The sequence below is a fragment of the Hyla sarda genome, chromosome 1, assembly GCF_029499605.1.
Source record: "Hyla sarda isolate aHylSar1 chromosome 1, aHylSar1.hap1, whole genome shotgun sequence".
NCBI lineage: Eukaryota > Metazoa > Chordata > Amphibia > Anura > Hylidae > Hyla > Hyla sarda.
The window spans coordinates 193,192,900-193,209,400 of record NC_079189.1 but is presented as its reverse complement, the minus strand read 5'-3'; the positions used below and the strand labels follow the sequence as shown (position 1 = coordinate 193,209,400).

Genomic DNA, 16,501 nt, shown 5'->3' with positions numbered 1-16,501 from the left:
GCTTCCTTTGCTGAGTTGTCAGATACAAGTGAAGCGGTTGATGATGACGATGCGTCCGTGGATGTCACGTGGGCGCCCTCAAGAAGAGAAGAAGAACAGGGGGAAAGTTGAGATGGGGAGACAGAGGAGGAGGAGAAGAGTTGGAAGCAGGGGGAGGTCGTCGCAAGGAGCTAGTGGCACAGCCAGACAGCATGCATCGCCACCTGGGGTCAGCCAGACAGCACGCCAATCAATGCATGCTGTTGCCACCACCAGAATGTCGTCATTGCAGAGCTCAGCAGTGTGGCATTTTTTTTGTGTCTGCCTCTGACAACAGCGATGCCATTTGCAACCTGTGCCAAAAGAAGTCCAACACTCACCTAGGTACAACTGCTTTGCGAAGGCACATGATCGCACATCACAAACACCTATGGGATCAACACATGAGTACAAGCAACACACAAACTCAAAGCCACCATCCTCCTCCTGGTCCAACATCTTCAGCCACGTCAACCACTGCTGTCCTCCTTTCCCCCTCTCAACCATCCGCCACTCCATCTCTAGCCTTGAGCAGTTCCTGCTCATCTGCCCACAGTCAGGTGTCTGTCAAGGACATGTTTGAGGATAAGAAGCCAATGTCAAAAAGTCACCCCCTTGCCTGGCGTCTGACAGCTGGCTTGTCTGAACTCTTAGCCCACCAGCTTTTACCATACAAGCTGGTGGAGTCTGAGGCGTTCAAAAAATTTGTATTGGGACACCGCAGTGGAAGGTACCCGGACAAAATTTATTTGCACAAAAGGCAATCCCCAACCTGTACTCGATTGTGCAAAAAGAAGTAATGGCATGTCTGGCACACAGTGTTGGGGCAAGGGTCCATCTGACCACTGATACCTTGTCTGCAAAGCATGGTAAGGGCAGGTATATCACCTACACTGCGCATTGGGTAAACTGCTGACGGCTGCCAAGCATGGAATGCGTGGCTCTGCAGAGGAGTTGGTGACACCGCCCCGACTTGCAGGCAGGCCTGCTGCCACCTCCTCTACTCCTCCTACTCCATCCTCTTCCATAACCTCCTCGGCTGAGTCCTCTTCTGCTGCTGCATCTTGCTCCACATCAACGGCACCCCCCCAGCTCCCCAGGTACTATTCCACAACCCGGATATGGCAGTGTCACGCCATCTTGGGGTTGACTTGCCTGAAAGCAGAGAGTAACACCGCACCAGCACTCCTGTCTGACTTGAACGCACAGGTGGATCAGTGACTGACTCCGAACCAACTGGAGATCGGCAAAGTGGTTTGTGACAACAGAAGAAATTTGTTGGCGGCATTGAATTTGGGCGAGTTCCATTTCAGGTGTTCCTACACGGCCATGGCGCACTTTTCAGATATCCAGCGGCGAAACAACATGCCAGTGATGCGCTTGATTTGCGACAGCCCGACGCGTTGGAATTCAACACTCCTAATGTTTGACCACCTGCTCCAACAAGAAAAAGCAGTTAACGACTATTTGTATGACTGGGGTGCTAGGACAGCCTCTGCGGAGCTGGGAATTTATTGCCACGTTACTGGACACTCATGCGCAATGCCTGTAGGCTCATGCGTTTGAGGAGGTGATAAACCTAGTCAGTCACACCGAAGGCACCATCAGCGACATCATACCATTAGTTTTTTTCCTGGAGTGTGCCCTGCGAAGAGTGCTGGATCAGGCCGTAGATGAGCGTGAAGAGGAAGAGTTGTGGTCACCATCACCACCAGAAACAATCTTATCAGCATCGCTTGCTGGACCTGCGGGAATTCTGGAAGAGGATTGTGGGGAAGAGGAGTCAGAGGAGGAATGTGGCTTTGAGGAGGAGGAGGAAGACCAACCACAACAGGCATCCCAGGGTGCTCGTTGTCATCTATCTGGTACCCGTGGTGTTGTACGTGGCTGGGGGGAAGAACATACCTTCAGTGAGCTCACTGAGGACAAGGAACGGGACAGAAGTAGCTCGGCATCCAACCTTGTGCAAATGGGGTCTTTCATGCTGTCGTGCCTGTTGAGGGACCCTCGTATAAAAAGGCTGAAGGAGAACGACCTGTACTGAGTGTCCACGCTACTAGACCCCCGGTATAAGCAAAAAGTGCCTGAAATGTTACCGAATTGCCACAAGTCGGAAAGGATGCAGCAGTTCCAAAATAAATTTAAAAAGTATGCTTTACACATCATATAAGGGTGATGTCACAGCACAATGGGAATCTAACAGGGGAAGAGGTTAAAGTAATCCTCCTCCTCCCAGGACCACGCCGACAAGGACAGGGCGCTTTACAGACGTGTTGATGGAGGACATGCAGAACTTTTTAAGTCCTACACATCGCCACAGCCCTTCGGGGTCCACCCTCAGAGAAAGACTCGACCAACAGGCAGCAGACTACCTCGCCTTAACTGCACATATCGACACTCTGAGGAGCAATGAACCCCTTGACTACTGGGTGTGCCGGCTTGACCTGTGGCCTGAGCTGTGCCAATTTGCGATAGAATTTCTGGCCTTCCCCGCTTCAAGTGTCCTGTCAGAAAGGACCTTCAGTGCAGCAGGAGGTATTGTCAATGAGAAGTCGCCTAGGTCAAAAAAGTCTAGATTACCTCACCTTTATTAAGATGAATGAGGGATGGATCCCGAAGGGACTGACAGTGGGCGATACATTCGACTAAAAAAGGCCTGATGAGATGAGCTGCCTTGGGCTAAAAAATGGTCCACACGCTACTGTATTTTATCTCTGAATACCGGATGACTTGCGTGACTTATCCGCCACCAACTAGGGTTCAAGCCGCAATGTTTTAGGGCACTTTCTGCCTGGGAAACAAACATCAATTTTTCTGGCTGCTGCTACAGCAGCGGCTGCAACAATACCAAATTTTTCAGGTATGTGTATATGCCTAATTTTTCTGGCCTCTGGTGCTGCATTGTGGCTTCAAAAACCAAACAAAAAAAAAAGGCACATAACAGGGATTAAACTGATAGGAGTGGTGTGTTAAGTAGTAGTATTCTTATCAATTTAATCCCTGTTACGTCCCCTATCAGGGGATGTGTATATGGCATCGATTTTAGGAACCGGGAGATGGAAAAAGATGCTTGGTCGGTCCTCCTACTTCAAATTTGGGGCACTGCGCGTTCAATCTAATGTGCCACCAGATAGGAGTGGTGTGTTAAGTAGTACTATTCTTCTCAGTTTAATCCTTGTTACGTCCCCTATCAGGGGACGTGTATATGGCATCGATTTTAGGAACCGGGAGATGGAAAAAAATGCTTGGTTGGAGCTCCTACTTCAAATTTGGGGCACTGCGCGTGCAATCTAATGTGCCACCAAATAGAAATAGTACTACTTAGCACACCACTCCTATCTGGTGGCACATTAGATTGCACGCGCAGTGCGTACCCCAAATTTGAAGTAGGAGGACCGACCAAGCATCTTTTTCCATCTCCCGGTTCCTAAAATCGATGCCATATACACGTCCCCTGATAGGGGACGTAACAGGGATTAGACTGATAAGAATAGTACTACTTAACACACCACTCCTATCTGGTGGCACATTAGATTGCACGCACAGTGCCCCAAATTTGAAGTAGGAGGACCAACCAAGCATCTTTTTCCATCTCCCGGTTCCTAAAATCGATGCCATATACACGTCCCCTGAAAGGGGACATAACAGTGATTAAACTGATAGGAATAGTACTACTTAACACACCTTACAATAACGCAGAGAGAGGCAATGCAGAGAGAGGAGTCTGAAGAAGAGGAGTCAGAGGACAAAGGTGGCTTTGAGGAGGTGGAAGAACAAACACAGCAGGCGTCCCAGGGGGCTTGTTGTCATCTTTCGGGGACCCTTGATGTAGTACGTGGCTGGGTGGAGGAAGAGACCTTCAATGACATCAGTGAGGACAAGGAACGGGACATGGCTAGCTTGGTATCTAATCTTGTGCAAATGGGTAGTTTGCGGTTGTGCAAATGGACTGTTTGCGGTTGTTTGTGGTGCGTTAAACGGGGAGTTTGGTCTGTCATTGGGAAGCGGGCATAACCCTTACACTACCTGATCGATACAACATCATACCTGATGTTTTAAAGCTCGTTATTCCAAACAATTCAGGAATGTTAGGTGATCTATGCCCTTTATGGATTGAAACCAGACTCTGCATCAACTATGTAATTTCCCATGAGAGTTTTGCCTTGGATCCCCCTTCGGCATGCCACAGTCCAGGTGTTAGTCCCCTTGGAACAACTTTTCCATCACTATTGTGGCCAGAAAGAGTCCCTGTGGGTTTTAAAATTCACCTGCCTATTGAAGTCTATGGCGGTTCGCCCGTTCGCGAACATTTGCGGAAATTCGTGTTCGTGAACGGAAAATTTTATGTTTGCGACATCACTAGTCTTCAACCTAGCATACTCTTGTCTCTGCAACAGACACCCTTTCTCTGACCTTTTGTGGGCCCTGCTGTTTGAAGGCGATACACTGTCCATGTTAACAGATAAGATGGCTTTATCCTCTCTCACTCCATCCAATTCGGACTCTAGAGAGAAGACTCCAACCCTGCATTTGGTAATTGCACCCAAAGAGTCTTTTAGGGTGAGCTCTACTGCAACCAACTCAGAGGGCATCATATGAGCAAATAAAGTGCCACTTTATTTCCTCTCTTCCCCTTTCATGGGGAATGATATCTGAGTATTAGCACTCTCCATAGTAACAGGAGACCATGGCCAGTATTAAGCAGTGCTGATTCATAACTAGTCAGAATTTCTTTCACTGAATGTACGGGTACATTTTTTTTAATCAGACCCTTTGGTAGCATTATGCATGCTGTTTAACCCCTTAAGGACTGTGCCCTTTTTCACCTTAAGGATTTAGCCCTTTTTTGCAATTCTGACCACTGTCACTTTATGCATTAATAACTCTGGGATGCTTTTACCAATTCTTCTCATTCTGAGAATGTTTTTTCGTGACATATTCTACTATATGTTAGTGGTAAATTTTTGTCGTTACTTGCATCCTTTCTTGGTGAAAAATCCCCAAATTTCCTGAAAATTCTGAAAATGTTGCATTTTTCTAACTTTGAAACTCTCTGCTGGTAAGGAAAATGGATATTCCAAATAAATTATATATTGATTCACATATACAATATATCTAATTTATATTTATATTATAAAGTTGACATTTTTTACTTTTGGAAGGCATCAGAGGGCTTCAAAGTTCAGCAGCAATTTTCAAATTTTTCCGAAAATTTTAAAAATCTGAATTTTTCAGGGACCAGTTCAGTTTTGAAGTTGATTTGAGGGTTCTTCGTATTAGAAATACCCCATAAATGACCCCCTTATAAAAACTGCACCCCCCAAGTATTCAAAATGACATTCAGAAAGTGTGTTAACCCTTTAGGTGTTTCACAGGAATAGCAGCAAGGTAAAGGAGAAAATTCAAAATCTTCATTTTTTACACTCGCATGTTCTTGTAGACCCAGTTTTTAAAATTTTACAAGGGGTAAAAGGAGAAAAAGCCCCCCAAAATGTGTAACCCAATTTCTCTCGAGTAAGGAAATACCTCATATGTGTATGTCAAGTGCTCTGTGGGTGCACTAGAGGCCTCAGAAGGGAAGAAGCGACATTGGGATTTTGGAGAGTGAGTTTTTCTGAAATGGCTTTTTTGGGGGCATGTCCCATTTATGAAGCCCCTATGGTGCTAGAACAGCAAAAAACACCAACGTGGCATAACATTTTGGAAACTACACCCCTCAAGGAACATAAAAAGGGGTCCGCTGAGCCTTAACACCCCACAGGTGTTTGATGACTTTTCATAAAATTCGGATGTGTAAATGAATTTTTTTTTTTTACTAAAATGCTGGTTTTCATTTTTACAAGGGGTTATAGGAGAAAATGCCCCCCAAAATTTGTAACCCCATCTCTTCTGAGTATGAAAATAACCCATATGTGGACGTCAAGTGCACTGCGGGCGCACTACAATGCTCAGAAGAGAAGAAGTCACATTTGGCTTTTGGAAAGCAAATCTTGCTGAAATGGTTTTTGGGGGACATGTCGCATTTAGGAAGCCCCTATGGTGCCAGAACAGCAAAAAAAAAAAAACACATGGCATACTATTTTGGTAACTACACCCCTCAAGGAACGTAACGTAAAAAGGGGTACAGTGAGCCTTAACACCCCACAGATGCTTGACAAATTTCCGCTAAAGTTGGACGTGAAAATGAAAAATTTGATTTTTTTCGCTAAAATGCAGTTTTTATCCCAAATTTTTCATTTTCACAAGGGGTAATTGGAGAAAAAGCCTCCCAAAATGTGTAACCCCATTTCTTTTGAGTATGGAAATACCCCATATATAGATGTAAAGTGTTCTGCGGGCGAACTACTATGCTCAGAAGAGAAGGAGCACCATTGAGCTTCTGCTGAGAGAATTTGGTTGGAATAGAAGTGGGAGGCCATGTGCGTTTACAAAGCCCCCGTGGTGCCAGAACAGTGGCCCCCCACATGTGACCTTATTTTGGAAACTATGCCCCTCACAGAATTTAATAAGGGGTGCAGTGAACATTTACACCCCACTGGCGTTTGACAGATCTTTGGAACAGTGGGCTGTGCAAATGAAAAATTTAATTTTTCATTTTCACGGACCACTGTTCCAAAAATTTGTCAGACACCTGTGGGGTGTAAATGCTCACTGTACCCCTTATTACAATACGTGAGGGGTATAGTTTCCAAAATGGGGTCACATGTGGGGGGGGGTCCACTGTTCTGGCACTATGGGGGCTTTGTAAACACACATGGCCTTCAATTTCAGACACATTCTCTATCCAGAAGCCCAATGGCACTCCTTCTCTTCTGAGCATTGTAGTGCACCCGCAGAGCACTTTACATCCACATATGGGGTATGTTCTTAATCATAGTTTCCAAAATGGGGTCACATCTGGGTATTTATTGTTTTGCGTATATGTCAGAACCACTGTAAAATCAGCCACCCCTGTGCAAATCACCAATTTAGACCTCAAATGTACATGGCACTCACTCACTTCTGAGCCATGTTGTGCGCCCGCAGAACATTTTACACCCACATATGGGGTATTTCCGTATTCAGGAGAAATTGCGTTACAAATTTTGGGGGTCTTTTTTTCCTTTTACCGCTTGTGAAAATTAAAAGTATGGGGCAACACCAGCATCTTAGTGTCAAAATACGTTTTTTTTACACTAACATGCTGGTGTAGATCCCAACTTTACCTTTTCATAAGGAGTAAAAGGAGAAAAAGCCCTCCAAAATTTGTAACGCAATTTACACCAGCATCTTAGTGTCAAAATAATTTTTTTTACACTAACATGCTGGTGTAGACCCCAACTTTACCTTTTCATAAGGAGAAAAAGCCCTCCAAAATTTGTAACGCAATTTCTCCCGAGTACGGAGATACCCCATATGTGGCCCTAAACTGTTTCCTTGAAATACAACAGGGCTCCGAAGTGAGAGAGCACCATGCGCATTTGAGGACTAAATTGGGGATTTGAATCCGACACAAAAATACCCTACGGCAGTGTTTCCCAAACAGGGTGTTGCTGTTTTTCAACAGCTAGAGGCTCCATTTTGGAAACACTGCCGTACAATATGTTTTTTTTTTTTTATTGGGGTGGGGGACTGTTTAGGGGTATGTGTATATGTAGTGTTTTACACTTTATTATGTGTTAGTGTAGTGTTTTTAGGGAACATTCACATGGGTGGAGGTTTACAATGCGTTTCTCGCTGGGAGTTTTAGATGCGGCAGAAAATTTGCCGCATCTCAAACTTGCAGCAGAACTCGCTGTAAACCCGCCCGTGTGAATGTACCCTGTACATTTACATGGGGGAGGGGGGGGGGTAGTCGAAGGGCATGCTGGGAGTTGTAGTTTTGCGACAGCTGGAGGCACACTGCTACAACTCCCAACATGCCCTTTGGTAGTGTGTGCATGCTGGGAGTTGTAGTTATGTAGGTAGAAAAAATGTGCCTCCAGCTGTTGCAAAACTACAACTCCCAGCATGCCCTTTGGCTGTGCATGCTGCGAGTTGTTGCTAAGCAACAGCAGGAGGTGAACAGGCCTCACCTCCTGCTGTATCCTGCCGCCAGGACCACCATCGATCCCAAGGGGACCTCCGCCGGACCAAGGCAAGGTAGGAGACCCCCGCCGGCGCCAATCTCCGCCATCTTCGCCTTCCCGATCGCCACCCAGCAGGGTCGTGATTGGTCAGTCGTTCGGACCGATCAATCACATGATCGTGAGGTGGCACCCGTGCCACCTCACTGCTGATGGGTAAGGGTGATTGGGGCTATTACAACTTGGGTCCATTCACTTCAATGGAACTGAGCTGCAGAACCACACCCAACCTGGAGACAGATGGGGAGCGTTTAAAAAAAAAAAAAAGAAATTAGCTCTGTTTTTCTATTTCTGGATAACCCCTTTAAGGGTAGGGTCAAACTACGTCAGTGCTCCAGTAAGTCGGATCCATCAGCATCCCGCAGAAAAAGGGATGCCGATATAAACTGTTAACAGGAGCAGCAGACCCTATTGATTTCTAGTGACTCCGTTCAGGACATATGTGCTGCTACCAATAGACTCGAAAACGTGACCTTCTGTGCTTTTGAAATAGTATATGTCCTGAACAGAAGCACTAGGTGACTTTATACGGCCATAGAAAGCAATGGGGTCCACTGCTCCCATTTACAGTTTAGGTCGGAATTCTGTTCCCGGTGGTATGTCGACGTATACGACTTACGGGAGTAGTAACATGCTGTGAACCTACCCTTACACTTAGCCTGACCTGCTGCATACTGCATTCCACCTTCACCACCTCCATGTGCACCTACAGAGAAAATCTCCACTTTATAGAAACAGCTTGTTGTTGTTTTTTTTCCTCACTCCTGGTCTGCATCTTATTTTTTTTTTTTTTTTTAGAAAAAATCACTTTTACAGAAGGCCTTATGGTTCTGTTCTTCTCCACACTTCTTCATCACCATGCCACTGCCTCTTCCTGACCCTTTCCACACCTGTGACAATCTCACGTATCTCCGCATCAGACAGCGCTAAGCACTGCCAAATGGAATGATTGTCAGATCCGAGAGCCAGCTACCCCCTATTTCTGGCAAGCACGCTCTCCCACTGCTCTGCACAGACAAGCTAGCAGTGACAGGTTGTAACACTCATGTTTCAGAAGACAGCAACCTTGGTGGATGTGGATCCGCTGGACCTGTGTGACAGATGACTCGGACCATACCAGGGAGCAGGGTCTAAGGTGCCGCTGGTTTTCACCAGAGCCCACCGCAAAGCGGGATGGACTTGCTTGGGCAGGCGGCACCCAGGTCGCTACCCCTGGCACGGCTCGACCACACAGGCGGCTGAGGAGAGGCGAGGCACAGGAGTGATAAGACTGCTCGTAGTCAGAATAGCAGAAGGTCAGGGCAGGCGGCACAGTAGCGTAGTCAGGAATGTAGCAAATGGTCAGTAGGCAGGTGGCAAGGAGCAAGGTCAGGTCACGAAGCAAAGGATCAGATACACAGCAAGGCAAAAACAGGAATGCCTTCTCTCAGGCTCAAGGCAACAAAGATCTGTCAGGGAAGTGTGGGAGGGTGGAGGAATTTATTAATGAGCCACAGGTGAATTACAATAATGAGCGCACTGGCAACCAAAGATAATACTTATTATTGTGCAAACATATGATAGTGTGGCGGCCACTGGGTGTTAGTAAGACGTACCTTGAATACTTTGTAATGCCAGGGCACCGTTTATCCGAACCACGGTCCGAAGGTGGGAAGCAATCTTCTTGGCCCAGACACGATGAGTCAATAAACATACCGACATAAAGTTGCAATTAACTGCTTTTACTGAGCTTGTGAAGTTGGTGAAACACAAACAGCTGGCCTAAGTGTGAAAGTGCAGCATACCCCTTGCGAGCCTTGTTGCCGTTCTGAGACTTGTGGTGCTTTTCACCAGACGGAATTGTAGGATTTAAGGTTCTGGTAGCTAGGGTCCTTCCAAGGCACTGTAACTGATTCAGCAGGGACCTGTAATTCTCCAGCGAGTGACACTTGGCCAAGGATAAATTGAAGTAGGCCTCAGCTTAGGAGACACAACACAGCACACACCTGCTTAGCTATGCTTAGGAGTCTTGCAGGAACTAGACTCTAGAGTGAACTAACGTGCACTCACCAGCTCCTCCCCTGTACCTCACTATACTGAGGGAGTTTTTGGGGTCTCATTGGCTCACATGGGGGTTGCTGCTCACAATTTGAGGCTGCCTGGCTGCCCGAGTCAGTCCTTAACCACAGGACAGCCAAAGTATTTTTTATTTTTTTGGGAGAGTTAGTGACCATTTAAGACTGGGAACCAAAATATTAGTGTAAGCAGCTTTATTGCTTTCCTTCTAGCGATAAAATGCAATATAGGAAAATATAAACTTTATACATACATTATGCGCATCACTGCAAGTATTTGGCTTCTGCAAAACATGGTAAAAATATCACCTCTATAAATGTTTAATAAGCTGACTGTTTATAAAGCTGTTAGAAAAATATACAAAGATGGTCTGTTAAGCAAAAAACATCTTACTTTATGCCATTAATATAGGAATTGTATCTTCTTTATTTAAGGGCAATGGTGTCCTTTAGGTGACCATATGTACCAGGTAAATCTTATAGCAACAAATATTGCGGTTTATAATGTTGTGATGTTGATAAATCTGAATAATTAACTTGAATAGCATTTTTAAGATGTTTCAGACCCTTTGATGCTTATGTAAGGGCTGTGATCAATATTGTGTACTTATTTAATATAATGGGAAAATAATCTAAGTTCTTAAATATTCGCTGAAGGGCATCTAGGGCAGAACATTACAGAACAGAATAAGACAAGATAGACCATCTCAGTTGACTGCTGTAACCGCTGTGATTACATTCTTTGGCAGTGGAGCTTTACAAGAGTATGGTCAGCAGATAAAATACAATTGTAAAGGATACTTTGTGAAACACACATTTCTATAAAGCATAACTCTTAATTATGCTATAAATTGTTGTCCGCAATTCCTTTACAAAGGGAATTTTACACTGAGGAAAATTGCAGGTAAGCAATGCTCTCCATTAAAGGGCTTATCCACCATAAAGTGATTTTAGTACTTATCTGCCAGTCAATAATGAACATTCTTAGGAAGAATCCGTGCTTTTCTTGGAGCTAAATTGTTCTGAGTTCAACATAACATTGCTGCTTTCTTTTTAAAAAGGCTATTTTCTGTTGGAGTTCCCTCCCTCCAACTACAAGTCCCATGATTCCTTGTTTATAAGTGTGAGGTAACTTTCCACCCTCCTACACATCAGCCACCTCACACATTGAAGCACAACTGAGCTCCTTACCATGCTGTGCTGTAAACAGTAGACAAGCATTTTCTAACCAGAGTGCCTCCAGCTGTTGCAAAACTCCAATTCCCTGCAGAATGATTTCCCTCTCACCCAGTGGTCGCTCCACCCATTGAAGCAGACAGGCTCCTTTAAACACCTGACCAATGAAGTAATGTGTTGGGCCGAGCTGTAACGTGGGAAAAGCTGAGACAGCATTCATTTTGTATGCTGTTAAAAATAAACCTTGGTGCAAAGATCACATAAGAATTGCAAGACCAGCCATAAAACACAGGTACAGACACTATATTATGAACTACACTAACTTTATAGCCCCTGAAGAGTTCCCTCCCTCCAACTACAAGTGCCATGATTCCTTGTTTTTAAGTATGAGGTCACTTTTTTCCCTCCCACACAGCCACCCCACCCATTGAAACACACCTGTGCTCTCTTCCATGCAATAGGCCAGTGTTTTCTAACCAGGGTGCCTCCAGCTGTTACAAAACTACAATTCTTTGCAGAATGATCTCCCTCCCATCCAGCAGTCGCTCCACCCATTGAAGCAGATAGGCTCCCTTTCATCACCCGACTAGTTATGTAATGTCTCGGGCCGCACTGCAACCTGGGGAAACCTGAGACGACAGTAATTTTGCCATTAAACACAGGTACAGACTCAATATTATAAACTACACTAACATTACAGCCCCGTAGCATAGTCAAATAAAAAAATCCTGGAATACCTCTTTAAATGGTGGAAATCTGTCATGTTACTGAGAACTGTGAAAGATAACATGAGTGCTGTTCCATGTTTTCAGAACCTTATTGATACCCAGAATAGTGTTCATTACCATAATTCATTTTTCTTACTAAGATAATATAATTTGTACAATGCAAAATGTTTCTACTGCAATTTATTATAGAACATTTAAATTACAATTCCATTAAAGGCTATTGGTTATTAGTATAAGAAAATTCTTTTGACATACAAACAAATACAAAAGGACACTATATTAACCCCTTAAGGACCATGGGTTTTTCCGATTTTTGCACTTTAGTTTTTTCCTCCTCACCTTTTAAAAATCATAACCATTTCAATTTTGCACCTCTAAATCCATATTATGGCTTATTTTTTGCGCCACCAATTCTACTTTGCAGTGACATCAGTCATTTTACCCAAAAAACTATGGCGAAGCAGAAAAAAAAATTATTGTGTGACGAAATTGAAGAAAAAAGAAGAAAAACGCCATTTTGTAACTTTTGGGGGCTTCCGTTTTTACGCAGTAAATTTTTTGGTAAACAAGACACCTTATCTTTATTCTGTAGGTCCATACGATTAAAATGATACCCTACTTATATCGGTTGGATTTTGTCGTACTTCTGTAAAAAATCATAACTACATGCAGAAAAATGTATACGTTTAAAATTGTCATATTCTACCCCTCTAACTTTTTTATTTTTCCGCATATGGGGCGGTATAAGGGCTCATTTTTTGCGCCGTGATCTGAAGTTTTTAGAGGTACCATTTTTGTATTGATCGGATTTTTTGATCGCTTTTTATTCATTTTTTCATTATATAAAAAGCGACCAAAAATACGTTATTTTGGACTTTGGAATTTTGGCATGTATCTGAAGTTGGGACCCGGGGCTAATAGCGTGCGGCAGCGATCGCGGTGCTGCGCGCTATTAATGGGGTACTCCCTTGGAAAACTTTTTTTTTTTTTAAATCAACGGGTGCCAGAAAGTTAAACAGATTTGTAAATCACATCTATTAAAAAATTCTTAATCCTTCCAGTACTTTTTAGGGGCTGTATACTAAAGAGAAATCCAAAAAGAAATGCATTTCCTCTGATGTCATGACCACAGTGCTCTCTGCTGACCTCTGCTGTCCATTTTAGGTACAGTCCAGAGAAGAAGAAAATCCCCATAGCAAACATATGCTTCTCTGGACAGTTCCTAAAATGGACAGCAGAGGTCAGCAGAGAGCACTGTGGTCAGGACATCACAGGAAATGCATTTCTTTTTGGATTTCTCTTTCGTATACAGCCCCTAAAAAGTACTGGAAGGATTAAGATTTTTTAATAGAAGTGATTTACAAATCTGTTTAACTTTCTGGCACCAGTTGATTAAAAAAAAAAAAAAAAAAAAAAAGTTTACCATAAGAGTACCTCTTTAAGCCTTTAGACGCGGCGTTCAAAGTTGAACGCCACGTCTAAAACGAAAGTGAAAGCTGCCCGGCTGCTCAGTGGGGCTGATCGGGACCACCGCAGTGAAAATGCAGTGTCCCGATCAGCTGGCACACAATCGGAGATCCTCTTACTTTCCTCCAGCGTGTCCCTTCGGCGATTGATTGCTCCAAGCCTGAGATGCAGGCTTGAGCAGTGAACAGTGCTGGCACTATGAGAGCTTTGGCTTTGTGCTGAGAGCTATGGCTTTGCAGTGAACAGTGCTGGCAATCAGTGTATGCAATGTTATAGCCATAGCCCCCTATGGGAGCTATAACACTGCAAAAAAAACGTTTAAAAAGGAAAAGTTAATAAATGTCATTTAACCCTTTCCTTAATAAAAGTTCAAATCACCCCCCTTTTCCCATAAAAAAAAACACCATGTAAATAAAAATAAATATAAACTATGTGGTATCGCCGCGTGCGTAATTGTACGAACTATGAAAATATACCATTAATTAAACCGCACGGTCAATGGGGTACGCGCAAAAAAAATCCAAAATCCAAAATAACATGTTTTTGGTCACTTTTTACATCATGAAAAAATTTATAAAAAGCGATCAAAAAGTCTGATCAATACAAAAAAGTTACCGCTAAAAACGTCAGATCACGGCACAAAAAATGAGCCCTCATACCGCCCCATACGCAGAAAAATAAAAAAGGTTATAGGGGTCAGAAGATGACAATTTTAAACGTATAAATTTCCGTGGATGTAGTTATGATTGTTTCCAGAAGTACGACAAAATCAAACCTATATAAGTAGGGTATCATTTTAATTGTATGGGCTTACAGAATAAATATCAGGTGTCATTTTTACTGAAAAATGTACTGCATAGAAACGGAAGCCCACAAAATTTACAAAATGGCGTTTTTTCTTCAATTTCGTCGCACATTATTTTTTCCGTTTCGCTGTAGATTTTTGGGTAAAATGACTGATGTCACAGCAAAGTAGAATTGGTGGCGCAAAAAATAAGCCATAATATGGATTTTTAGGTGCAAAATTGAAAGGGTTATGATTTTTAAAAGGTGAGGAGGAAAAAACGAAAGTGCAAAAACAGAAAAACCCTGCGTCCTTAAGGGGTTAAAAAAATCTTAATCCTTCCAATGGATGACGATCTCCAGGATGTAATAGGACCAACACCACAGATCACATATCAACGTGGTTTAGGGGATATGTTAGTCGCCAGTCATCTACGGCCAGTTAGCGATGCCCCCACCAAATGGTTGGGGAGATTGAGTAAAGTTGAAGGATGTTATAGGTGTGGGCACTGTCGTGCTTGTCAATATGTTGAAAAAATGAAGTCCTTGTCATCTGGACAAACAGTGCCCATACCTATAAAACATCACATAAACTGTTCAACCAAAGCTATCATTTATGTAGCCCACTGTACATGCCCTCTTTTATATGTGGGAAAAACACTGAGGGAGTTCAGAAGGAGAGTATTGGAACATGTAGGGGATGTTAGAAATAAACGGGAGACATCAATCGCCACCCACATTAATACAATACACAATGGTGACCTTACATGTTTAAAATTTGTGGTTGTGGACATATTAACACCTTCTCAGAGAGGGGGTGATAATGACAAAATACTGCTCCAGCGTGAGTGCCGCTGGATCCATTGTTTGGATACGGTGGCACCCAAAGGGCTCAATGAACAACTAAATTTTGGTTGTTTTCTATAGTGCTAGTTTGATTGGGGTGTTCAAGTGGCAATTAGGTAGTGAGGGAAAGACTTTAGTAAGTCCTATAGGAGTTAGAAGCCATCTCCTGTCTAGGGCATAATAGCCAATCAATAGGGGGTTCCTGCGCGGGACCACCCTTTTTAGGACGGCCACCCTGCCTAGGCATAGGGCATATGTTCCCTAGGGTGTTATAGGGCCAGAATAGGCTCATTAGGCCCCGTGACAACATCGCGGGAGTAGGTGGAGCTACGCACATATACTTCCGCTCATGACCGGAAGCTACGTCAGACGCAGGCACCTCACCATACTAGGCGGTAAGAGCAGTAGTTAGCGGCTCCCTTCGCTACATGCAGGTCGGTGCATCGCCCGCTGTCCACGCTACAGAACCGTGAGTAACAATAGAGGAATGTATACACATTTTCAGGGCGAGCACTGAACGGGCTTGTGCCTGTCCCGCTTTTGTCTTTGCAGGTCCAATGACGGCACTCCTGAAAAATAGAGAACTGGCTACAACACATTAGTATTTGTTATTTGTGCATATCTTTCCTTTACAGGTTGGGGAATTAAATTCCCTTATGCCAAAATACATGATTACTACCTATGAAGTGTTGCCATGTTTTTCTTAACAGGTCGTAGCTAATTAATTATTTTAAACTTATGCCCATGAAGGGCTGTTTACCTATTTGTGGTATAAACTTTCCTAAATGTGAAAAAAAAACCCTGATGACGCGTTGGTGGTTAATTATTTGCATACTGACCCATAATTTGTCCCTGCTGGGGCAATGGGCCGGTGTTGACAATTGTAAAGACTAGTACCTGTGATAGTTGGGGTACAATACTGCCCGACTATCTAATGGTCTAGCATCTATACCTCAATCTGTATCATTAGTTCGAAATTTTGGGGTGCACAGGCACATTATAAATTTGGTGACTTTTAGAATTAATCATTAAAGGTTATATTTTAGCACACCCTGAACACAATTTATAATTTATGTTGTTCTATAATTTGATTCCTTCCAATAGTTATCAGTTGCTGAAGTTGAAGTTTTTTTTGTCTGACAACAGTGCACTCTGCTGACACCTCTGTCTGGGGTTGGTCATCTATCCTTTTGTTTTATTTATTTGTATTGTAATACTTTGTCAAAATTTAAAATTTATTAAAAAAAATAAAAAATCTCAAAACCATTAAACATAGGATAAATGCCTATATCGTGCTCTATACTATCAAATTCAATGTATGACC

At 43.4% G+C, this 16,501-nt stretch overlaps 1 long non-coding RNA gene across 1 annotated transcript in view; it reads left to right on the top strand.

The window, feature by feature from the left end:
• LOC130362207 (uncharacterized) overlaps positions 1-15,857 on the top strand; it is a 47,438-nt gene extending 31,581 nt beyond the window's left edge. The window contains exon 3 of the long non-coding RNA XR_008891320.1: positions 15,730-15,857. This is a non-coding gene — a long non-coding RNA (uncharacterized LOC130362207). The remainder of the gene's footprint in view (positions 1-15,729) is intronic.
• Positions 15,858-16,501: the final 644 nt, after the last annotated feature.